The sequence below is a fragment of the Cervus elaphus genome, chromosome 15 (assembly GCF_910594005.1).
Source record: "Cervus elaphus chromosome 15, mCerEla1.1, whole genome shotgun sequence".
Taxonomy (NCBI): domain Eukaryota; kingdom Metazoa; phylum Chordata; class Mammalia; order Artiodactyla; family Cervidae; genus Cervus; species Cervus elaphus.
Genome location: NC_057829.1, coordinates 32,869,899 through 32,895,993, shown reverse-complemented (window position 1 = coordinate 32,895,993; position 26,095 = coordinate 32,869,899). Strand labels below are relative to the sequence as shown.

Sequence of the window (26,095 nt, the reverse complement as noted above, 5' to 3'; positions counted from 1 at the left end):
TTATAATACAAATTATCCTATTGTACAATTACATATTAATCTATGTGTATATATATATTATTTTTAAAAGCTTTATATCTTAAGAATAAGAAAATTATTGGTTATTTATTACTGTATGAAATGGCTTGAGGACAATCATACTCCACCTGCCCAGAAATAACCATCACGTGTGTAAACGTTGATTTTGGCGGGGCACTGGGTCTAGGGCCCTCCCAGCCTTTGGTGACATGGGGCTGTCTGACAGTTAAGAGTGTAGGTGAAATTTCAGTTTTGTTACTTCCCATCAGGCGTGCTACCTCCCATCTATATCTCCATTCTTCTTCAGTAAATAATGAGCATCTTGTGGAGTTTTGGCCGGATTAAATGAGATAATACCTGTAGAGCGCTTAGCACAGTGCCTGTTACAGTTATGTGAAACAGTGTAATTCATTATTGTTAATTCCCCTCTTCTCCTGTGACTTTGGCTAAGACACAGCCCCTCCAGCCTGATGTAGTTATGTCCCCTGGAGAATGGGTCAGACAGAGGACAATAGCCTGAAAATGAGAGTTGAATCACCTTCCTTTGCACTTCTTATCGTCCAGCTGTTAGTGGCCCTCCTCCTGGGCACCACCTCTTTTTAAAACATTTTGTTTAGTTATTTTTTTTTTGGCCAGGCCAAGTGGCTTGTGGGATCTTAATTCCCCAGCCAGGGATTGAACCTGGCCCTCGGCAACAAAGCAGTGAAAGCGTGGCGTCCTCGCCGCTGGACGGCTGGGGGCTTCCTGCACCATGCCTTAACAATGCTCTTTGCGCCTGTGTCTCTGTCCTTGTGCCCCAGCTGGGTTCTGGGTGCCTAGCCCTGGACACAGCACGTAGCGGGCACCTAGGAAGCACGTCCCAGTGGGGAGTTGTGTTTGTCATGACGTAGGAAGAAGAGCTAAAAGGACAGGAATGGTTCGCTTTGTATGGAGACACCAGGGGCATGGAGGTAGGGACAGGACCCCTGGGAGCTCTCCCGGGAGAGGGACCCTATTCCCTTTATCCTGTGCCTCAGAGCAAGGATATCAGGTGCAAGTGTCAAGGAGGCTGATCTCTGTCAGGGAAAGGGTGAGTTGCTGGGCCCTGGGCCTGCTTGAAGGCAGAGGCCTGGGCAGAGCTCCCACCTGGATTTAGGCAGACTAGTCCAGGCATGCAGCCTGGGTACCAACCATACCTCCTGAGCCCCCCATCTGCTTCTTAACAAGATGCCAGCTGTGGGCATGGAAATCGCAGGAGCCCTGTTGTAGACCCGTGCTCCTTAAGCTGGGAGCCACTCTTACCAATCCACAACTGAGAACATTCAGGCTATTATGGGCCGTGAGCGTGGTTCTCAAAGGCTAACTTCTCTCCCTGGGTCACTGGGAAGCACTGATTTTTCTCCCTGGACCAACAGCATCAGCCTCACTTGTTAGAAGTGGAAATCCTCAGGCTCCACCCCAGAGGTGGGGAATGAGACCCCCTGGGGTGGGGCCAGCCCTCCAGGAGGCTCTGAAGCGCTGAGATTGATAACCAGGAGCAAGGGCTGCCAGTCCCGGCTGCACACTGGAATCAGTTGGCGAAAAAAAAAAAAAAGAACAAAGGTAACACCTGGGTCACGAAGAGCATCTGGGTGTGGCAGGGCCTTTGGGAACATCAGAGGCTCCCCCAGTGAGTCTCCCGTGCAGCCAGGATTGAGAACCAGTGCTTTAGGCACATGTACCCTCAGTTTTCTCAACTGTAAATTGGGTAGAATTGTGTAGGATAACTCCTGCAGCCCGGGAGAGCCTGTCACGTGCTGTTTGGGACCTGGGAAAGCACACAGGAGACAGGCTTCCCCGGTCAGGAAAGGTGCAGCCGTGATTACTGTGCTGAGAGGAGGCGGGGTTGGATGTCCACTGTGGCCTCAAGGGTAGAATTGTAATGCGGTGGCCTCAAGGGTAGAATTGTAATGCGGTGGCTGGCTGATCCAAGCACCAAATGCTGTGAAGACGAGCCCCTGCTTGCTGCGGGAAGGAGATGGCTAGTTCCCTGAGAGCCCAGTGCAAGCTGCCCCTTGCTGCCTCCAGTGCCTAGTTCTGGGTCTCACTTTTGGTGGGGTCTTTTGCTCAGTGTTGGGGAGATGATGAAGTTTGCCCCATTCCAGGCTCCCTTGGAATAGGATGGAAGGGTTGTTGGGGAGCTGAGCCCCCAACTTGCTCCGAGCACTGGTGGTGGCAAGAATGAAGTTTACAGAAATATTTACGCAGAGTAATCCCTCTGCTATGCCACTGCCCGTCTCCCAGGAAGCTAGGTAACAAACACAGAGTTCTGGTTGTGATTTATGGAGGGGCGAGCTGAGCCTTCCAAGGACTGGGACAAGGCAGGGAAAAGGGTGGTGGTTATGGTTGCCAGCACCTAGGGGCTCATGGAAATAGCCGTTAGTTCCAACTACAAAGGGGCAAGCTGCTTGTACATTATATGCTGGATTCGAAACTGAATGTGGAGTGTGATTGTAACCTAATGTTAAAAAATGAGATTACATGGTACTTCCCATGTGCCTGGAGGTGCTGTTCTATGTGTTACCTAATGTGATCTTCAACAACCACCCCATAAGTTCTGTGCTGTTATGTCTCCCATTTTAATACATTGTTGTTGCTCTTCAGTAAGGAAGTCCTGTCTGGAGAAGTCCTCTTGCTTTCAGAAGTTTCTGATGGTCAACCTCTGCATGTCACAGATGGGGAAACCAAGACCCAGAGGTTAGGTACATGTCCAGGAATCATAGTGAGTGAGCAGCAGAGACAAAATTCAAAATAAGGTCCCAGTGGTTAAAGCATATCTTGAAAAACAAAAGGTTTAGTGAAACCTCTTCTTGTTTTCCTGTTGGGAATGACAATTCAGAATACCTGGATTATGTAACACCAGAAAAATAATCCACAGGATATCTGTTCTGGAAAGGTTCACAGGGAATTATCTAGCACAGTGTATGATCTGGCCACCCAAGATGGCTGTTTTCTTGCTCTCTGTATCCCCTGCTTCATCTACACCCTACTTACCTGACCTTCCTACATGCTTGCCCCATCTTGAGCTAGGAATTGCTCTAATCTTTAGCTCAGAGCATCTCCACCTGTAACTTATTAAAGAGGCCGTGAGGGATGTGTCCCCTCTGTTAGTTTCCCTAGTAACTGATGAGCCCACCTGATGTCTATTACCTTTAACTGGTGTCCTCCCCCTTCCCCTCCCCCGGAGAGAAGCCTGCTGCCTTGTTCTACCTGCTCTCTGCCACGCGGGGTCGGGTGTCACTCCAGGACCTTGCTTCAGGCTTGTAAGTCACCCCACACCCTGCCCTCCCATCCATTAAATCATCAGTATCTCTGTCTCAGACTCCGGGCTCTTCTTTAGGTCTTGAAGCTGAGTGAATACAGGGCTTGTAGGCCTGCGGGCACAGCCCAATAATTGGTGCGGTCAGCCCAGAGACGGAGGAAATTCCCTGGAGCACCGAGATGTTGGGAAATAAGGACCTCCGGGAAAGGGAGAGCTGTGAGGGCCGTCCACTAACAAGTAGGCTCCAAGAGTTGTAGGGGTAAACCCGGGGTACCCATCCACTAATGTTACTGAAGGTGGGGTCTGGCTGCTCACTTCTCAAAAGCCGATAAGGAGGCAAGGTTGGTGGAAAGGAAAGTGTGCTTTATTTCAGAGGCCGGGCAGCTGGAGGGGAGGGTAGACTCCTGCCACTAACAACCAGAAGACAGCAGCATGTATAGATGAAGGGAGATACATGTAGAAACAAGACAGTCAGCTCTGACGGTCATCTTGAAATTGGTCATGTGATGGTTTGACCAGCGTCATCTTGATTGTTTTAAGTACAGTTAATCTTCAGTTCCAGGGTTGGTTGTTCCCATTGCTTTGATGCCAGTTCTCAGAATTGTGGCAACTTATGTCATGGCTACAGCCTGATCATCATACATAACTTCTCCACCTGGTGGGGTTTCAGTCTCTGTAACACAGCTCATAGCCTGTGGCTCAGAATATTATCTGTAGCCCTTGAGAAGGAACTGAAGGTTCTTGGCGATGCTTACTGACTAAACTATTGTTTTGTCCTGTTTGAAAGCTTTTTTTCTGCATTTTCTCACTACTCTGATTAAACTTATTCTTTGGCAAAAATGTTTCTACAGACAAGAGGCAGGCGGAGGACATGGTGGGGAGGGACCACAGGGTCCTGCTTGATTTCACTAAAACATGGAGCTCAACGGGTGCAGGGGAAATCCCACGGTGGCTGTCCACTTGTATGTGGGGCCCTGTGGTGGCCGTCCTTGATGAATGGGGGCCACCAAGAGATCTGGAGAACAATGACCCCTAATGACTCTGCTGTTGCATCTAAGTGAGCCTTTTGTAATTGGTTAAGCCAGCTTTTTAGAAGGAATTGGTGTTTCTGTTCTTGTGCCTTTGAGATGCAAATCATCTACCTGGAATCTTGGGAATTTTAATTTAAGATCCTAGGTGACCTCTAAGAGTGAAGAAAAACGAGAAAAGTCTTTTAACGCTCTACAGGAATAGTTATGTTTGTGCTGTGCGCTCAGTTGCTCAGTCTCAACCGTGCCTGATTCTTTGCGACGCCATGGACTGTAGCCCACTGGGCTCCTCTGTCTATGGAATTTTCCAGGCAGGAATACTGGAGCGGGTTGCTATTTCCTACTCCAGGGTGTCTGCCTGACCCAGGGATTGAATCCATGTCTCTTGTGTCTCCTGCATTGGCAGGCTGATTCTTTAACATCACACAACTTTAGGAAACCTATATAATTATGTTTGGGGAATGTCTGTCAACAATAGTCTCTCTAAACACTGGTAACTTGAAAGTAAACTAAGTTAAATGAAGAGAATTCATTAACTAGCTGGGTTATTTCAAATAGGATAAAATATTGAAACATGCATTGCTGGATGGGTCTAAGTTGACCTGCCTTTGCCTTCATAGGAGAGGAAGGCTAAAACATAAGTTTTCCAAACAGGAAATGCTGGTATGACAAACAGTTAACGATTACTTGCTTCTTAGTTTTTGCCAGAGATTAAGATTTTTTAAGGGTTAAGTTATAATCAGTTGTATTTCTAGTTATTCTAGCCAAGTTTGCTTTATCAATTACATTGTAACCAGGTTTTTAACTACCCTTTTAAGTCTTTTGTCATATATAGACAGTTGTTGTACTTTGATACTTTTGCAAAAGTGCTTCATCTTCAAGAACTTGCATAAGGAGACCTTTTGATAAGTACAGGTCTCTGATCAACTTCAGATTATACTGCTGAACTGGGTAAGAAAGTAAAGAATCCTAATGAAAAATCTGATGGCTTCATAAAAAGGGAAAAGGATTGGTTGCTGAGTGGAGTGGTCAATGTGGTTATAATCTTTATGGTTTTTGTCTGGAATATTACTGGCTTTGATCTGTTTTCCATATATGGGGAAACCCTTCCCCTCAAATTAGTTAAGACTTACATTGATTGGGTGCACCAAACCTGTGGGTAGAATTTAAACTTTTTCTTTTTTCCTATTCCCTCCAGAAATTGGAGCCGCTTGAGTTCTGAGCAGCCTTCCCAGGTGCATGGGAAAGGCTGTTTTCTGGCATGTGCAGGAATTTTAATATTTTGGGGACCTCTCAAAGAGAGACATCCACCAAGGAAGAGCGTCATGTCAGGCTTTTGGCATGACTTTCCTGACCTTTAGAGGCCTTTTGGGAATTCAGTCTGAAATGCATTCTGAGGAATTTCACCACAGGCAGTTTGGAGCAAGCTATGTGGTCAATTGACCAGATTTGTATTACAAATAAATTAGTCTTGATTTGGCTGTTTGGAGATGTGGGTAACTGTAGAGAGAAAAATATTGTGTTTCCATGAATATTAAATTCTAGTTCTGCTGACTGAGGTCTACATTTGTGACAGTTACTGTGTTGGCCATATTTTTTCCCTGATGTTCAGGATGGAGAGAGAATTCCTTAGTGAAGTTGTCACAGAGTGTAGCTGCTCATGACACATGTCCCTGCTTGCTTTGAGTCTGATGCTGAAAACACATGTGCGGTGTTCACCATTTGGTTTGATTGATAAAATGTATAGCCTTTAAAATGCTTTCCCATCAACATACCTCTGAGCTGGTTTGCAATATCTGATTGGTTCCCCCTCAATATGAATAACTAGGCAAATATAAAAGTGGTCTAGCACAGGTGGCTCTGTGGCAGAGAATCCACTTGCCAAGCAGGAGACAGATTTGATCCCTGGGTCAGGAAGATGCCCTGGAGGAGGAAAGGGCAACCTGCTCCAGTATTCTTGCTGAAAAATCCCACGGACAGAGAAGCCTGGTGGGCTACAGTTCATGGGGTCATGAAAGAGCTGGAGATGATTTAGCCACTAAACAGCAACAGCAAAGCACCAAGGAACATGATGATCTGGACCCAGGGCAAGCAAGCAGCATTCATCCCGGCTCTGAGGGACATACACTTTGTTCTATCGAAAGACTTGCGATCAGAAGGGAAATTGATGGAAAATCTTCACGTGTGGAGGTGTGGGGAAGTCATTTTGGCTTGTACATGGTTTAACTTAAACTTTCCTGACCAGAGTGGCCTATTTTGTGGCCTGTCAAACATGCACTGTATATCTGCTTTGTCCATTGAGGGGAATGCATTTGAGAGTCAAAATGGAGTAACTGTGGTTCAACTAGGTAGACATTGCTGCTGTGATTTTAGACAAGTTCTTGTACAGTATTACTGAAAGCTTGAGTTTTCTGAGCTGTACTGCAGACCATGACAAAAACCACATCATCTCAGAATGCAGTACCACTTGTAATTTGCTCGATGGTCATGCTTTCCCCTGTGTTGTGCTTGTTGGATTAGATTCATTTCATTGCATCCCTAGCCTGAGTGGAGAAAATCCAGTCAAGGACTGGGAAGCAACAGCCTCCCTGAAAAATGAGTCTAATTGCCAAGCTCTCTCTGGCCATCACTCATCCAAGGACTTGGTACCTCTCCAGGTGGCTAATCTTTTCTGTGCCTTCTGAGAACCAGAGTGTGGATTCTGAGGCTTAGTCTCAAGATTTGGGGATGCTGGATTCCAGGGTAGGCATTTTGAGAAAGAACTCATTTATCTGGGTTCACAGCCCCTGGTTCACAATTCCAAAATTCCCAAAGCTCTGAACAGTGAAAGTTTTTACATCATCTGGAGTCAAACCTGCCCTGAACTAATGTGGGACTAATGATGACCTTTGCTCCTCCAGCTCAGTGTGAAGAGTGGGTAGTCTCCCTGAAGAAATAGGAGTGCATGTGGCTGGGTCATGTGGTCCAAACTCCACAGGAACACAATTAATTTTCTAAAATCTGAAATAGAATTCTAAAACACATCTGGCCTCCGGGTTTTCGGGTAAGGCATTGTGGACCTGTAGATACATTTGACGTGTGTGTGAGTACATGTGTGTGTGACTGTGTTACTGATTAATCAATGAATGTTTATCGAGAGGAAGGAGTGCCAGGTGGCAGAAAGTGCAGAGGACCAGCTATCAGAAAGTTGTCTGTTAACAGCTACAAAATTAAGCTCAGAGGGTTTTGTGGGGGAGACGCGACTGATGGCTATGAAAGCATTTGGGAAACTAGAGTGATCCTGAGGTGTAAGCAAGGTGTTTGGTGTGGTTTCTTAGACAATTGAATTGTAGTCTCTAACCATGCACTTATTTCAACTATAACAAAGGCCCACATCATGTCTGTGTGTGTGTGTGTGTGTGTGTGTGTGTAGGCTGAAAATGTGTCACTTTATTTTGCTGAGCCACAGATGAGGAATAATGAAGCTAAATAAAACGAGAGTGAGAGGACTGTCTCTACATTCGTTATAGACTCTTCTCATATCTCCTCTGTGCTGTTTTACTATTTCCTTCTTCTTTGTTCTTCCTTCTTTAAAATATTCAGCTGCCCCCTTCCTGGAAACTGCTGACTGCGCAGAGGTGCGCAGTTTTCTTTCTAACTATTAGTCTTGCAGGTCATTAAAGCTCTCTGCTGCTGCAGCTTTTTCTCTTTCCCAGTAAAGGCTTCAGAACTTCAAAGTTTTTGAAGCTTATACCTTCAAGGGCCCTGGGAACTCTGGGCTCCTGAGACTAGAGGAAGGCATACCCCGTGTTCATTTAGCTGCAGGAAATGGCACAGATGCAAGCTCTGAGAAATACTTGGAGATGTCTAAAAGAAATCAGGCTGAAGGCATGTCAGACTTTAAGCTAGGATTGAAAGTGTGGCTTTTCCCAAGGCCCAGGAGACAAACTTTAGGCGCTTGCTGGGTGGGATGTTGGAAATGAGATTTCTGCAGAAAACCAGCCCCTCCAGGGTTGCTCCATCTTCAAGGAACAGATAGTCAGCAGACACCTGCCAGAGAGAGCCAAGGAAACAGACAAGGGAACTTAACCTGCTTTGACTTTGGCTTGGTGGTGGGTAGGAGAATGAAACAGTGTCTCCTGTGAGACATTTGCGTGAACACAGATCTCTGGTGACAGTTCAGCTTTGAATTTGTACTACCTGTGTGACCCAAGAAACCCCAAGCTGTGAAATTAATCTGATATAATTTGGGGTTGGTAGCATCACATCGTGCCTGTCAAAGTCAAATGAGAGTCATCTTTGGAGGGCTGTGCTCATAGTTCAAGCTCTGAAAGATTGCGTAGATAAAACCCAGCCATTCCAACACAAGTTTTTACCCTCGATTACAGATGAAGAAGCAAGTCTTCATGAGTGAAAGTCAGCAGAAATAACAAGCAAAGGAATCAGACCCCCAAACGTTTAAGGTACAAGACCAATGGGATATATAATGTCTTTAAAATGTTAATAAAGTAAAACAAGTCATTGAAAAAAATGAGCAGGAAACACTATACTAATTTTAAAGATCTACAGATATTTGCAGAAAAAACAAATAGGACATCCAGAAATGAAAAATATAATCACTGAAACTGAACATACCATCTTCAGCACTAGGTATGTGCTATCACAGGTTCTTATTAGAAGCATCAAGATAGCAATTCTGAACAATGCTGCAACAAAAACAACATTAAAAAGTTAATTTGCACAATTTTGTACCATTGAATGGGGGCTTCCCCGGTGGCTCCCCCAGTAGCAGTAAAGAATCCACCTGCAATGCTGGAGATGCAGGAGATTCGGGTTCTATCCCTGAGTCAGGAAAAGCCCCTGGAAGAGCGTATGGCAACCCACTCCAATATTATTGCCTGGAGAATCCCATGAACAGAAGGGCATGGTGGGCTGCAGTCCATAGGTCTCAGAGTCGGACATGACTGAAGCGACTTTGCATGCATACATGTACCACTGAATGCATCACACTGCATTAGAAAGAAAACAGATATGAAAACAGGCAATTTTTCATTTCATGACTGTGTGACATTTTGGGTTACTTCTTGACCTCTCAGATTCTTGGTTTCCTTTTGTGTAATCTGACCCCACAGGTTTGCTCTGAGGGTTCAACTAGACAGTTTTTACAGGAGTCTTGATTCCCTTTTCCTCCTTTGATTCTGGAGACTGCATCTCTTTCCCACCTCCTTCTCCCTGGAGAAGGGTCCAGCAGTTTCCTGTTTAATTAAATTAGCTCCTCAGATGAATGAAGGGCCTGTGTCACAATCACTGAGAGTTCCCCTAGGGACTTGTATGTGTTCAGGAGCGACACATTCATCTGGAAGCTAGGGGCTCTATAAGGAGGGGGCTGGGATGGCTGAAAGTCAGACTGCCAACCAGAGGGGGTCAGTTCCAGGTATCGAGGCCCTGGCTAGGCCTCCCGTCCCAGGGTGGTGGTGGGATGGCACAGTTCTGACTTTGAGACGGGCCTGAGTGTGGTTAATATGCTGACAGATAGGGATTTTGGTCAGATACAGCCTGCAAATCCTATTCCCAATTAACTTAATCCCAGCCCTTGGGGAATCTGAATTTTGCATTGAACTTGAACTCCACTTCAGGGCTCAGGCCCAATCTGTTATAGTGCCCGGCAGGCGTCCTGTGTCCTGTTCTCTTGGTCAGCTCTCCCTGGAGGAGACCTGCCGGGACTGTCCCAGGGCCTGAGCGCCTTGGACTGTGGGAGGAAGGTGGGGATGGGAGGCACCTGGGCAGGAGTGTCCCCATCTTCCTGCCTGTCTCCCTCTCCATCCTTCCCCCTTCACCTCTCCCTCCTCTTGTCACTTTCCTCACATGCATTCTTTTTCTTCTTCTCCTTTTTTCTCTTTTCTTTTTAATCTCCTTCCTCTTCCTTTTCTCTTTGGCAGAGAAACGCAAGACTATTTTTTTTCTTTGTTTGTTTTTCTGCTCTGGGAAATGAGTACAGTGGGGATTTGGGGGGTAGGTCTCGTCTGGGCTTGCCTGAACCCAGAACAGTCTTGGCACAGAGTAAGATTTTAGGAACTGTCAAATGGGGTTGTCCTGAACTTTGGGAAAGCTTCTGGACCTTTCCTGGTGTGAGTCCAAATAGTGACAGTGGAATTCTACCCAGGAAGGGCAGCTGTGAACCTGAGCAGCGCTGGCCTTAGGGAGGAAATGGCAGGTCCCCCCTCCGCGGTGACACGGGCCCAGCCGGGCCTTGGAACTCAGCACCGTCAGGCCTGTGGATGACGTCACCTGCCTTCCGTGGGACAGCTGCAGCCAGCAGCAGGACACGCAGGAAATGCCAGCAGTAACTGAAACTTTATTTTCAAAGGCTCCCCACAGCATTCGTGCATGGCGAGAAGTGTCTCTACTGCGGGATTTTTCAGGTGGCGGCCCTGGACACCAGGGGGCCGTGAAGCTCCTGTCTTCCCTGGGGCGGGGCTCCTGGGGGTGGTAGTCGGAGACATTCCTCAGAGGACGGCAGCTTTCTGTTAGTGGGATTCCATTTAAACAGACCTTCAGTACCCATGGGATCCATTTGGGCAATACTCTTCAAGACCCCCTTTTGCTATTCCATTTAAAAAGTATTTTTTTCTTCTTTTCCTGTCTCTGCTGCCTCATCTTCTCTGTGCAGTGGGTGAATGTAAGAGACACGAAGCAAGAGAGAAACTCAGAGGTTTAGAGGACAGACTATTTTGTGGCTAGGCAGCATCTGCCTGGCCATATCTGAAGGTCTGGAACGGGGAAGCGGCATCGACTGGGTCTGTGTGTCCCCTGATAAGAGAATCGGAGCTGTGGGGAGGCTCATTTCATCTTGGGATTCCAGTGGGGGTGAGGAGCTCATACCTCCACACCTGCTGTAGAGCAGCCGCAGTACACGGGACTTGCTCATAAGCCTCGGGTGTTAGAGTTTATGCTTCAGCAGACAGCCTCCAGCATGGTACTCTAATGGTTATGGGTTACTGGGCACCTATCCGTCAGGCCTAGTGCTAAGCCCCGTACCTGTCACCTCGTCTCATTCTTGTGACTGTTCAGTTGAGTGGGAATGATCATTAACATCGCTTTAATTGCTCTGCCAAGTAATGTGGATAGAACCAACTGAAGCCTCACACATGGCATTCTCAAGTGTTAGTATGCCTAGGAATCTCTTTGAGAGCAAGTTAAACAGTCTCTAGGGCCTCCTCTGCAGTGTCTGAGGCAGGGCCCCTGAATCTGCTGTTCATGGTGTACCCTAGTTCCTTGCTAGGCTTCCCAGGTGGCAGAGTGGTAAAGAACCCACCTGCCAGGAAGATCCCCTGCAAGAGGGCATGGCAACCCTCTCCAGTATTCTTGCCTAGAAAATCCCATGGGCAGAGGGCCTGGTGGGCGCACACCTACACACACACCTACACACACACACACACACACACACACACACGGATGGGGGTAATTGGGGTAATTGACTCACAAAGAACCCAGTGGCCTGAGGTCACAGGCTGGTAAGTGGCGGGGGCTGAATGGAAACAAGGTAGTCTGACATCAGAACTCCCCTCCCCCAAGTCTTAACCAGCAGGATTTACTGGGTTGGCCAAAAAGTTTGTTCAGGTTTCTGTAGGATGGCGCAAAACCCTGAACGAACTTTTTTGCCAACCCAATACTTCTCTGCATGGTTTTAACATAGGTTGAACTCACCAGCATTTTCTTGCATGCTTTTTTCTCTCCCGCTTTTTATCGCAGTCCTAGCTGTCACATGAACCTATTACCTTCAATTGTTGATAGGACGCCACTTTGGGAGAAGTGTGCGCCGCAGAGAAAGCTCTGTCTCTGCCTCCCTGCCTCCTCACAGTTTATCTCCTTTCAGGGAGCGCGTACTATGGGAGCTGTCATCTAAAAATGGACTGGCTCAGCGCTGCAGGGATTCAGGAGGGGGAAGGTGACCACTTGCAGGAAGCTGGTGTTGGGCGGGGGACTAGAGGACATCTGAGGTCCGGCCCAGTGAGGACAGTCACTGAGTCACCCAGCGAGGACAGGCCCTCAACGGAGCTCCCACTGTCCTAGAGCCGGTGCTGCCAGAAGCGTGACTGGACGGGGGAGGCGGTGGCATCCTGGCCCCTCTCACCACCTGCCTGAGTTATCGCAGTTGCCTCCTGGCTGCTCTGCTCCGCTTACTTCACTCCCTTCTCCAGGCCGCCCTGCACGCAGCTGCCAGATTAATCTCCTGAATGCTGATTTCATGATGTCACCCTGAACTCCCTTCCCTCCTGTCTGGGCTCAGAAGCCTGAGCTCCTCTGCCTCAAAGTCAGGCCATCTGCCCTCAGACCATGATTTGCCTTTCCTTCCTCTCCTTCCTCGTCTGCCCCACCCTCCCCAACCGGCCCCTGCCAAACCCCACTTCACCTGGCCTGGGCCACAGAGTGCCCTGAACAAGCCCTCAAGACAGATCTGTTCTTCACTGGGGTTCCCTCCTCCTCCTCCCGGTGTCCAGGCTCCTTGTTCATTCAGGGTTCCATTCATTTTTTCATTCACTCAGCACTCATGGTGCAGAAGGAGGCTAGGGAGAGACAGAGACATGCAGGAGAGGTCTCCTGACTTTGAAGAGCTCTTGCTCTAGGGTAGGGGCATGTAGGAAAGCACCTTTGATCAGTGTGGTGAAAGCTACTCCAGGCTGTGTAGAAAGCCTCCTCTTCCAGGAAGCCCTCACTGATTGCTCCATCACTGAGAATTCACCCTTTTCTGGAGCCGTGCAGATCCCAGTCTCTGTTCTTCTCTTTCAGCGCCTTGTTTTCTGCCCTGAAAAATTTGCTTTCTTTTATTGCCAGTATCTCTTGGACTTTATCCTAAAGGAACATACCACACTTTTGCACCATGTGCCTATTAATAGGAATATGTGTTTATATTGGGGTCTGATTATAAAGCATGCTCATATTTATGATTCTCCTGATTCTCTTAGCAGTGGTAGGGGACAGGCAGGACAGATGTGATCAGCCCCAGTTTGCAGAGAGGTAAGGTGCATAGTTTATGAGTGGCAGACCCAGGACTGGGGCCTGTCACATGCGTCTTACCACATGTGTGCTGCGCAGCCCCACAGGAGGATGGATGGACGCACTCCCTTCGCTGTGGACTCTCCCTTGGGCCTGCAGTAGGTGTCAGGTGTGTTAGCGGAAGATGAGAGAGTGGAGAGGAGACTCTTGCACCCAAAACCCAGAGCATCCATTGAGGAGCAGAGAGGTACATGGGGGTTAGGATAAAGGGTGCACTGTTCTCCTAATTCTTCTCATCCAGGCACTCCTTCTTGTTCTCCATGGAGACCGGGAATAGCTGATGATCTACCCAAGTGTAGACTAGACTAGAAGGAATAGAGGGCTGGTGGGGAAGCGGAATGAACTTGGATAGGACGGATGAGCAGAGAGCAGGTGAGCAAGGCCTGGGGACAGAGGCAATCAGGGGACCTGCCACCTCTCCCTGGACTTGGACAAGTCCTTGGGTTTCCTTACCACCCAGAGAGGAGGGGGAAAAAACTTCAGGCCCCACCACTCAGCTTAAAAATTTCAGAATTCTGTGTGGTTCTTTAAAGTATTTAGTGGAGCTGAAGCCAAGGTATATAGAAAATGGAATCCCAGCTCCCTTTCACCCTGGCGATTGATTGTTGGTTTTGCAATTATAGGGAAGGTGCTGTTGCTGTGAACACTAGCTGGGTGGAATGCTTGGGCTTTTGAAGCTTAGCTGTTTGAGCTACCTATGTGTTAAAAAAAAAAAAAATCTTACCTTGCTTTAATAAGAACAAAGTGTGTTTCTTTAGCCCAGGCATGAATCAAAAATAGTTGAACTTTTTTTTTTTTTTTTTGCTCAAGTTTAAAAATAAAAAAGTTACCTTTGGGCTGAGATCAAGAATGGAAAATTTCAGGGCATAAGAGTAATTTTTTTCCCATGTGTTCTGGCAGTGGACGATCAGGCATTTTGATGGAAGGTTGCGTGGAAACGTCAGTTGTGAGTCCCGCTACGTTACTGCCCTGCAGTGATTCCTTGGTTAAGCTGTCCTCCGTGAGAGCCCCTCTCCCTCCCCCAGGTCCAAATGAATATGCAGAGTGTAGGAGAGATGTGTGTGATTGAATATCAGCAACTAATTGGAATAGGCAAAAGAGGAGGTGATTAAAACTAATAGAAGCTTCAGCTTCTTCAAAGGTGATTTTTGTCACATAAAGTGCAGATTACTACCCCAAAAGATTAATTGCTACAGCTCTATACGGGGTAATGACAGGTGTCTAGAAATAACTGCCAGGTCTAGAAAATTGTGTTGACAAATGAGAAAATAAGGATGGGACACTTCTGAATTTTCATTTAAAAAAAATTCTGTATAGTCCTTGACACTGTAGTTAATTTTGAAGGGTATTATGGTTAGAGTTTTATTTAAGAGACTCTATTTTTGCAGCTCAATATTATTAAGGTATGAAGAAACTGTTTTATGTATTTCGATTTTACTGTTTCTGACAACATCTTCCTGAGGAAATATAGTTTTGTGCAACAGACTGCCTCGGATGCTAAGTCTAAATTTAGAAGCCGCCTTCAATGGGTGCTGAAGTCAATCACACAAAATTCAGGTGCTTACTTAGAAATCTGAATACTCAGGAGGCTGGCAAGGTCTCTGGTGGAAATTTGGGCAGTTGACCTCTTTTAGGATCCCAGGATTGTTAGGATGTGGCATTATCAGCTGTGGACCAGGCTCTAGACTTCCACATCAACATGTATTAATTTTGCAGGGACAATGGACACATCCTCAAAACCCCAATCTGGGCCCCCTGGGATTTCATTTCATTTCTGTCACTTACTGGCTATGTGACCTTGAGTGTGGTGATTCATGTAGCAGCTTTGGTTTCCTCATCAGTAAAATGAGCATGCTGAATCACATATGCTCTAGGGTCCTTTCCAGATCTCCAACCCTGTAATTAACAAGCCCAAATTCAAAGATGCACGTAAGAGCATTAGCTCTTTCTTACCTGGGATGTTTGTAGTGGTCAAAAATGATAACATTCATTATTATTATTATTTTTGTCTGCACTGTGCAGCATGTGCGATCTTAGTTGTCTGACTAGAAATTGAACCTGGGCCTCCTGCATTGGAAGTGCAGTCTTAACCACTGGACCCCTAGAGAAGTGCAATAGCATTTTAAAAAATGCCCCTGCTGGTTAAAATAGCCATTTCCCTAAGCTCTGTGAATGCCTTCCTCCCTCTGGCTGCTTCCCTGAAAGCATCTGGACCTCCCCATGAGGCAGCTCCTAAAGGCACAAGGCTGGGTACTGCAGGGGGTCTTCAATCCAGGCCCCTGACCACCTGATGGAGGGAGCAAGTCACAGAGCCTTTCTTACCTCAATCCATTGCCTGCAGCATGGGGATTATAATCGTTTAGTCACACAGTCATGTCTTTACTCTGTGACCCCATGGATTGTAGTCCCTTGGGCTCCTCTGTCCGTGGGATTTTCCAGGCAAGAATACTGGAGTGGTTTGCCATTTCCTACTCCAGGGCATCTTCCCAACCCAGACACTAAATCCACATCTCTTCTGTCTCCTGCATTGGCAGGCAGATTTTTTACCACTGAACCACCAGGGAAGGCCTGGGGATTATAATAGCATTTACTTTATTGAGCTGAGGGTGAGATTGAATAATATATTAATATGTGAAATGCTTAAAATAGGATAAACATAAAAGACACTTGCTCCTTGGAAGAAAAGCTAGATAGCATATTAAAAAGCAGAGACATTACTTTGCTGACAAAGGTCCATCTAGTCAAAACTATGGTTTTTCCAGTAGTCATGTATGGATGTGAGAGCTGAACCATAAGAAAAAATCTATGGCTGATTCATATCAATGTATGACCAAAAAAAAAATTAAAAAAATAAATAAATTAATTAATTAAGATAAAAAAAAAAAAAAGAAAGCTGAGTGCCAAAGAATTGATGCTTTTGAACTGTGGTGTTGGAGAAGACTCTTGAAAATCCCTTGGACTGCAGGGAGATCCAACCAGTCCATCCTAAAGTCCATCCTAATATTCAGTCCTGAATATTCATTGGAAGGACTGATGCTGAAGCTAAAACTCCAATACTTTGGCACCTGATGCGAAGAACTGACTCATTGGAAAAGACTCTAATGCTGGGAAAGATTGAAAGCAGGAAAAGAACAGGATGACAGAGGATGCGATGGTTAGACGGCATCACCGACTCAATGGACATGAGTTTGAGCAAGCTCCAGGAGCTGGTGGTGTTGGACAGGGAAGCTTTGCATGCTGCAGTCCATGGGATCACAAAGAGTTGGACACGACTGAGCAACTGAACTGAACTGATGTGAAATGCTTAAAATAGGATAAACATTGTAGAAGGGATAGCTGTGTGTGTGTGTGTGTGTGTGTGTGTGTGTGTGTGTAGGGGGTCTCTATGTCTGTATGTGCTCAGTCATTCAGTCATTTCCAACTCTTTGTGGCCCCATGGAATTTTCCAGACAAGAATACTGGAGTGGGTTGCCATTTCCTACTCCAGGGCATCTTCCCAACCCAGGAACTGAATCCACATATCTTCTGTCTCCTGCATTGGCAGGCAGATTCTTTACCACTGCACTACCTGGGAAGGCCTGTATACATACCTTTATCATAGGGCTTTATTCTGTGTTGAGTGAGATAACCAGAAGGAGCCTTTCGCTTGTCTTAGGCTCTTCCAAAGGTCACACACTCTTCATTTTCCCAGTGGATGCGGGGTGCACCTGTGAGGACAGGGAGGTTGGATAAAGAGCTCTGGTTGCTTTGCTGGAGTCTCCAGTTGAGGAAGGCATTGGGCCTTGGGTCCCCCAGCTTGCTGGCATCATTAGGCACTTTGGAAGTTCGTAGGAGGCTCGAGGTGGAGGCTGGGCCCAAACCGTTGCCAGCCCCAGCCTGGCTGTGGGCCTGGTAGACCAAGAAGTGTGTTCCTCTCAGAGCATCCTGGTCAGAGTCAGGAGGTCCAGTGCTAAAGTTTAGTCTGCTGGGGGAAGTCACAGCGCACTAGAGACCCCTCGAGTGCCGCTCTTGACGGCTGAAGAGCCAGCTACTTAGCATCCAGGAAACCCGACCCCTGTGTCCAGAGTCAGACCTGCTTGGAAGAGAAGTGACGGCCACAGGCTGCATGGACCGGAAACCACTCACATGCTCCTGGTACAGGTCATGCTGCTTTTCCAATCTCAGCTTCTTCATCGTTGTTAGGGTGGAGTTAGCTAGCTCAGGGGCTTCCAAGCTTTATTTTTTCCCTTGGGACCCACAATGAGAGATTCATTTTCTTTTTCAACCCAGCACACCCATCCATGTGTGTAATTCAGAGTTTCGTGCAGTAGCACTTTCTATGTGCAATGTTTCCTGTTTTCTGTGCTGCCAGGTTGTTTTCTGCTTCAGCTGAAAAATGCCAGTCGTGAACTGTTAAACCGACTCTGTGCTCTGCTCATGGGCTGTGGTCTGCAGTTTGAAAACACCAAGCTAGTTGAGAGTTGAGGGCCCTCGCGGTTCTGTTGGGACAGCGGTGGGGGGGAGCAGTGGCTTCTGGTTGTTGGACCAGAGACTGTGTGAAGTGTTTAGTGGGTGATACCAACCAGATATTTAATTGCAGAGGTGGAGCCAGGAGCTGCTGCTTCTGTTTTGACCTTTTCCTCAAAAACAAGGGCTTCTCTGGTGGCTCAGATGGTGAAGAATCCTCCTGCAATGCAGGAGACCTGGGTTTGATCCCTGGGTTGGGAAGATCCCCTGCAGAAGGGCATGGCAACCCACTCCAGTGTTCTTGCCTGGAGAATTCTATGGACAGAGGAGTCTGGTGAGCTGCAGTCCATGGGGTTGCAAAGAGTTGGACACGACTGAGTGAGTAACATGTAGACTCCAAAGTATGGTGACAATATGTGTAAGGTTTTAGGTTCTTCTCCAGGATGCCCAGTCCCAATGGGAATGAAGTTAGCATTTCTAGCTGAAGAGGAGAGCTGGGGAGAACAGCAGATAGTGTGGTCCCAACTGGTTCTCAGCAAAGTTGTTGCCTCCAGCCTTTCCACCAGTGTGACCCAGCTGCAGCACCATGGATGGGGCCCACGTGGGGGTGGGAGGTGAGGTGGGGGTGGGATTCACATCCTTTCTCAGCTGCACACCCCGGGCACTAGTTTGGTCCTGGAGAGGCATTCACCTGCCCCATCAGGTGGTGACTTAGGAGTTGCTGAATCACAGGGAGGTCTGGGGTCACAGGAGAGGGATCAGAGTCATGGTGGTGGGCATGCAAGAGTTTGGGGCAGAAGGTGCTTACTAACATGTAAAAAATATTTCAATATTTTAACACTGGTAGCGCTGCACCAGTGCAGACATTTGATTTTCAACCCTGGACATGTGGCCTGTTGCCTACAGTTGTCTTAAGGAGACCACCATGACGCTCCACCTCTTCAGATCAGCTGAGGGTGATCTGAATACCTCCCGAGTGTTGACAGGGGCTGTGCTGACCAAGGGCATGGAGGATTATTAGACATTTGGGGCTGGAACTCCCAGGCAAAAATAGCCCATCAGACCTTTTCAAGTCAGTCACCATATTTCTGGTGTAACACTGGAGCCTGAATGTCCACGGCTGTCTTATGATAATGTTGCATCAGCAGATCTCCATCTAAGGTCACAAGTACTCTAAAGGAAGAAAGACTCATTAGAAAGTGTATTGCTTGGGGAGGCCTCGAGGTTCATCCAACAGGGACTGTGCCAGGACTTCTGTCAAGATGCCTGGCTTGACCCTGACTTCCCAGACTCTGTTTCTTAGGTATATGTTGGACCTCTGCTGTCTTCCATCTGAATGGGCAGGGATCTTATTTGGAGTCCCAGTGTTGCTGTTGAGATGTGGCAGTATTCTCAACTGGGAGGGGCAAGCCTAAGGACAGAAAAGTCCCCAGTTAACACCAGCTGTATTATAGCAACCTATCTTCTTAGAACTAGCCAGAAGCCTGGCTTCTCTCCCTCAGGACATCTGTCATCTGAGACACTTTCCGGAACTACATGGAAGCTGGCGAATCATGGGTCCAAGGTCTCAGTTGCTGTGTCCCATGACTTTGATGGGTTCCCTCCCCTGACATCATTGTGATCCAGTAGATCTGATGAAATAGCTGTCTGCTCACGGCTGGGAGGGGAGTGGTCTTCAGTACACCCCTGACTCTGCAAGTCCATAAGCTGAGGGAGGTGCCACCCAGGCATCACCTGACTCCTGGTGCCTGTCCTTCCTTTGTGTTCTTGTTTTTTGTAAAGACTAGAATTACAAATATTCCAGGAGTTACCTGCTGCCTAGAGACGTGAGAAGCCTTTTCCTTATCCCAACCAGGAGGACTCAGAATGCCCCCTTCACAGCTCTGTTGCGAAGACCCAGTGAAACTGAGAACTTGAGAAGGCTTTGCAGATTATTCAGCACAAGGGGGAAGAAATGATTATTATTTAATTATTATTTTGATTATTTAGCATTTCTTATCGTCCAAACATCCAAATGCCTCATTTGACTGGTGCAGTCTTTCTCTAATTCCATTCTGGGATGTTTGCTTACTTGTTCAGAAAATGATGTAACGAGGAAAAAAAAAATCACTTCGCAGCAGGCTGAGTGTCTTTCTTTCTACTTATTATTTATTTTTGACTGCACTGGGTGTTTGTTGCTGTGTGCATGCTTTCTCTAGTTGAGCTGAGCAGGGGCTACTCTCGAATTGCAGTGCTCAGGCTTCTCTTTGTGGTGGCTTCTCTTGTTGCGAAGCATGGACTCTATGGTGCGCCAAGGCATGTGGGATCTTCCTGAAGCAGGGATCAAACCTGTGTCTCCTGCATAGGCAGGCAGATTCTTAATCATTGCACCACCGGGGAAGCCCCAGGATGAACTTCTCAACCTTGCCAGACAATGAATTTTTTTTTTTTTTTAATATCGGGGAGGGGTTATGCCAGATTTCCCAACCCTTCTGATAGCACATTATTACTGTTTTTTTCCTCTGACATTTTCAGTTCATCTTGGAAACCCTAAAGGGGATGAGAATTACTTTCTCTGTTACTGCTCAAGAGTCTTGCATTCACCATATAAACGGTATCAAACTGCACACTTGTTTCCCTTAAACTCAGTTGGGTTAATATTATGGACCTGTTTCTCTCACCCCTGGCTGTCTGGGTATTTGTATGTATCTGCACATCCTTCGTGTCCTGGACACATGTCATACAGGAGAAGCTTGCAGCCTCCCACTTGGTAAATGCCCATAACTCATGAACTCAACATCAAAGGGCTAATTGTGGGCCTTGATTCCTAGTGCTTCTGAAAGCTTTAGGGCAAGATTAAGCTGCTTTTTGGCTGTGACTGACAGCTGCCAAGATGGAAATAATGAGCCCAGAGCTCCTGATTCCCTGCAAACAGCTCTGGAGTTAATTTTTTTGCATAGCTCTCCATACCTCCCAGAAACCTGCCTCTTGTGCTGCTCTTCACTTAGTATATGTCACATCCATCTCCAGCTCTTTTGCCAGACTTAATTGCCAGAATTGTCTGAGTGAGTTATTTATTTTAGTCTGCAACCAACCAGCTGTTGCAGCTAGAGGACCATCAGAGAGAACATATGCTTGATTGCCTACGTGCCTTTCGGTTCGGGTCCTGGCAGGGCACATAGGAGATGGGTTGGAGGCCCTGGGGTGTGACTATGTCTGTGGTCCACGGGCCAGAAGCTGGAGCTGGGGAAATGCTCCAGCGATTGTGTTTTCTTAGGGTGTTTTTGGCTCACTGATGTGTATCCCAGCAGCATGACCATTGGGTGTTGATGGAAGATGGCTCCCTGGTGTTAGATATGGGGCGCTTGGCTGAGTGTGTCCATGGTCATCTCGATCCTCAGTTCTGGATGGATCTGATCCATATCTCCAGGGTCCCTGGTCCCACTTGATGCAGCGTGATCATGGCTTTAAGATGAGTGAGGAGTGGAGGCTCTGCCTCACTCTATCACCACCTTCCTCCTCATCAATAACACAACCACTTCCGTAGGAGCACTTTTGAGGTGACAGAGGTCTGGGCCCTGAATTATGATTTTTAATTCTTCCTAATCAATTTGAAGACTCTCATTCTATTTTTAAAGAAGAAGAAACAGGCTCAGTGAGGTTGGGTGTTTGGTCCCAAGTTCCCCAGATGGTAGGTGGTAGGAAGTGTCTTGGAACCCCATACTGAAATCCACACTCTTTTCCTGGCCACAGCACAGATTCCCTCTGGATTCTTGTCCGACCCTCTTTGAGAGGAGCTCAAAATGCTTTTGAAACCCTGCATTTTGCTACTGATTCTTTGTAGAATATCAGTGTTTGCCTAAGTAAATTCTTGGGTAGTAACTCAAGAATGTGATAGTTCACTGGAATTGACCTAGCTGATTCCAGCACAGAACTGGAGCCCCCCCAAACACAGCCCAGATTTCTGACTTCTCTGGTACCCCCTGCATCTCTGGATGCCCTGCTGGGGCTTGTATGTGTGTGCAAAGGGCATGGGGGAGCTGAGTTTGGATCTCTGTACTGTTCCCTTTTCATCTGTTTAGTTTAACCTCCAAAGCTTTATACCAAGTTCTTGGTGCCAAATGGAAAATGATGTTTTTATATTGCTTCATACATCATTCTTAACTTCAGCCTGGGGCTTGGGATCTTGGAACAATTCAAGACACTCGGCATAGGACTCTGCTTACAGCCCTGAGAGGCTCTTGGATTCTTTTTTGTCGTTAAGTTGGCTGAACCAGCAGAACTTAGTTTTACCATTGTTTTTTTGCATTCAGTTCAGAAAGAGAAGCTTGAGAAAGTAGGTGTCACTGAAGTGTCATTTTAGTAAAGGATGTTTTTTATTTTGCTGTTAAAAGAGAGGTTGACCCTTCCTTGATTCTGATTTTCAGGTTATTTCTCCAAGGTCTACATATCTGTTTTGTTTTCTTTTTTTTTTTTTAATTCTCCAGACATGTGGTGTTTTCAGTCCTGGATACTCACTTCTTATGAGTCAGAAATGACCCTTGATCCATCGAGTTTTATTTGGGCTCAGATCAAGTCCCAAGAAGCACCCAGGGCCTTGTGCCTCTGCCTTAGAGTCACCTGGCATGTGAGGAAGGGTCCTGCTCACCCTTCGCCTGCAGCTCATCAGCCACATCTCCCCCCAGACACCCAGCTCGCTTCCCTGGAATGAGTGCCCTTCCTTCCCCATCAGGGGTATTCCTTGCAATGCTTGTTTCTGTGGTGTTGGCCCATGTGATGCCTCAGGGAGGCCTCTGTCGCTGGCATTTGACCTCCTTCTCACCACTTCTGGCTTTTCAATGGAACTGGGCTGTGAAGGCATCTGCAAGCTGAAAACCATGGTGTCCCCTTTGTGGGACTCACCAGGACCATCCCCGGAAGGAGAGGATTACTTCCAAATACACATTGCCGTCATAGTGATGACTGGAGTAGCTGAGCTGTCCAGGTTGGACCAGAAGGTCTTGGTCCTCCCTCAGTGCTCCATACATGCCATCCTCAGGAAAAGGGGTCTTCCTTGAAGACCCAAGGCTGTGGCATCCACTGAACCCTGGCTGGAATCTCAGAGCATCACTGTACCCATCGGAATTATTCATAGTAGTGTGCTGTTCCAGTCCCTGGGCAGGATGAGTTAAATTGGAAGCAATTCCTGGTCCCTGTGGAGTGGGGCTCCTAAATTTGGGTGATACTTTCTTGGAAAGAGCACTGATCATGGGGGTTAGGGGCTTGGGATCCAATCTGCTTCTACTCTTGGCCTTTTCTGGGTCTCAATTTTCTCATCTGTAAAATGGGACCATTAGAGACTGGGTGTACAACAAGACAGTTCAACTTACACAGTATTGTAGGTCAACATTATTTCTTAAAGAAGCTGGAAAAAAAAAGAAATCTGGTGTTTCTGAGAATTTTCTACTGAAGTCCTTTAGGGGAGAGAAGGATAAAGGTAAATGAGCCCTTCCCCCATCTCTTGCCTCAAATATAGCAGAAAAATCCAGAGTCACCCACATTGTGCAAAATACTTCATAAACTTGTGCAAGGTGTTCTGTCCTTCCAAGATGTGTGTTTTATTCATTATAAAAATTGTGTCCTCCCTACATTTCCCCCTCTTTTGTTCTACCAAGTTACATGTGTATTTTTCATGCAGCTTTGCTTGTATAAGAGGTCCTCTGTCAGCTTTCAGCAGGTGTTCTGTGAAAATTTTTCCATATGTAGATGTACTTTTGATGTATTTATAGGTAATGTGAGTTCCACGTCCTTCCACTCCACCATCTTGGTCTCCCTCCCTCCATCTTTGAATCAATTTTATATTCTATGAGTTTGACCCCTGAGTGACTATGTTGATCTCCGACACCAAAATCTTGGAGCCTTACCTCTGGGAGGCAGAGCTTGGGGAGCAGAGGTTGGGACATGCTTGGATTGGAGGGGGCAGCATATAAAAATAGTACCCTACCACTGTGTTCTCTGCTTATCTCAGGGTTCTATTCTCACATTGTTTTAGGATCTTTCTTTTCCAGACTTAACAGTTACGTCAATGTCTTACCTTAAAAGTGCCCCATTTGGGAAAATGTACTCACGAGGAGCCCACTCAGCCCTTGCCACTTTGCAGCCTCGTTTCTCCCTAGACGTGAGTCCCTAGGGAGAGGCGTGAGGTGCTTGTTCAGGAAAGTTCTCCAAAGCCTTTCTAGCTCTTCTGTTCTGTGGGTCTCCACAAGGTCACAGGGCCAAGACAGGCGCGCTGACCAGTGTGTTGATGGCACAGTGGTATGTTCATCCGAGAGATGCAAGAGACAGTCAGGCAGGAGAGAACAGTGTGAGGTCCCAGAGAGGTCCAAGGCCCCGGGGGCCTTCCAGTGCTCCCAGCAGCAGAATGAAGGTAGCTCCGGATGCTGTGGCAGCCCTGGGGAGCGCACAAGCTAAGTCTACACCGTAGGCATTGCGAGACCCAGCTCTAGCCAGAGCAGATGTGGGAGCCTCTGGGGAGAGGTGATCCAGTCTTGCCTGGGAGCTGGGCCGGTCCTCCATCTTTTCTGACCCCCATTCTCCCTACCAGCTGCACCCGGACTTCTGTCAGAGGCAGTTCTCTCTCTGCCTTCGTTTCCTTTCTTCACTCTACCCTGGGCCTGGTGGTGAGCGGACCAGCCGTGAGCACCACTGCCCGGCTCAGGACAGTCTGTTGGATGGCTGGGGTCAGGGCCCCTGCATGGCCCCTGAATCTTAAGTCATTCCTCTTCATCCTCTCTCCCCTCTTAGCATCCTCCTCTTCTGAAAGTGAAGCTGTTATCTCCCTGGATAAACTAGCATTTTCACCCTCCTACATTGGCAATGGAGAAAAATACGTCAAGTGGGCCAACGGTCTCTGAATGTCAGTGACTTTCTCTCCAGTTTTGCCTTTTTCTTGGGGAAGTTCTCACTTCTTGCTGCCACCACCAAGACACCAGTTTTAAGGGGACACCATTTTCCTCTAGCCGTGGTGACCAAAGCTTGAGTACGTGGTTCTCTCATCTTGGCATAATTCCTTATGTATGGTCATCCCAGGTGTGTTGGTTTGACCTCCCAAAGGTGTGTACCGGTGGTGGTGGTTTTAATTTAAAAATGTTTAATTTTTATTTTCTATTGGAGTATAGTGGCTCAGACAGTAAAGAATCTGCCTGCAATGCAGGAGACCTCGGTGTGATCCCTGGTTGGACAAGATCTCCTGGAGAAGGGAATGGCTACCCACTCCAGTATTCTTGCCTGGAGAATTCCGTGTACAGAGTAGTCTGGTGGGCTGCAGTCCATGGGCTCACCAACAGTCAGACATGCCTGGGCGACTCACTTACACAGCTGGTTTACAATGTGTTGTGTTAGTTTCAGGTATGCCGCATTCTGATAGCTTCAGATTCAGTTATACATATACATGCATCCATTCCGCTTCAGATTCTTTTCCAATATAGGTTATTATAAAATATTGAATATAGTTCCCTGTGCTGTACAGTAGGTCCTTGTTGATTATTTTATATATAGTAGCAGGTATATATTAATCCCAAACTCCTAATTTACCCTTCCCCACATCTTCTCTCTTTGGTAACTATACATTTGTTTTTGAAGTCTGTGTGAGTCTGTTTCTGTTTTGTGAATAAGTTTATTTGTATTTTTTTAAAATTCCACATATCAGGGATATTGTATGATATTTGTCTTTCTCTGGCTGACTTACTTCACTTAGTATAATAATCTGTGAATCCACCCATGTTTCTGCAAATGGCATTATTTCATCCTTTTTTCATAGCTGAGTAATATTCCATTTTATATATGCGTCACGTCTTTATTCATTTATCTGTTGATGGACATTTAGGTTGTTTGCTTGTCTTGGCTATTGTAAATAGTTCTGCAATGAACATTGGGGTGCGTGTATCCTTTCAAGTCATGTTTTTCTCCAGGTATATGCCCAAGAGTGGGATTACAGGGTCATGTGAAGTGAAAGTGTTAGCTGCTCAGTCAAGTCTGATTCTTTGCAACCCCATGGACTGTAGCCTGCCAGGCTCTTCTGTCCAAGGAATTTTCAGAGGCAAGAATACTGGAGTCATTCCTTTCTCCAAGGGATCTTCCTGACCCAGAGTTCGAACCCGAGTCTCCTGCATTGCAGGCAGATTCTCTACTGTCTGAGCCACGAGGGAAGCCCAAAAAGAGTATGGAGGTTCCTTAAGAAACTAAAAATAGAGCTACAGGTTCATATGGTAGCTCTATTTTTAGTTTCTTAAGGAACCTCCCTACTGTTTTTTCACAATTGCTGTGACAG

General features: G+C 46.8%; 1 protein-coding gene and 1 long non-coding RNA gene across 12 annotated transcripts in view; one reads left to right on the top strand and one right to left on the bottom strand.

Annotated features, from left to right (window-relative positions):
• The window catches only part of KCNMA1 (potassium calcium-activated channel subfamily M alpha 1), a 748,888-nt gene that overhangs the window by 55,223 nt on the left and 667,570 nt on the right, over positions 1-26,095 (top strand). The gene's annotated exons all lie outside the window — the stretch shown is intronic.
• On the bottom strand, positions 8,219-12,147 carry LOC122708584. The gene is made up of 3 exons (XR_006345222.1): positions 12,013-12,147; positions 8,941-9,011; positions 8,219-8,355 (listed from the first exon to the last, which is right to left on the bottom strand). It is a non-coding gene; the product is annotated as an uncharacterized LOC122708584 (long non-coding RNA).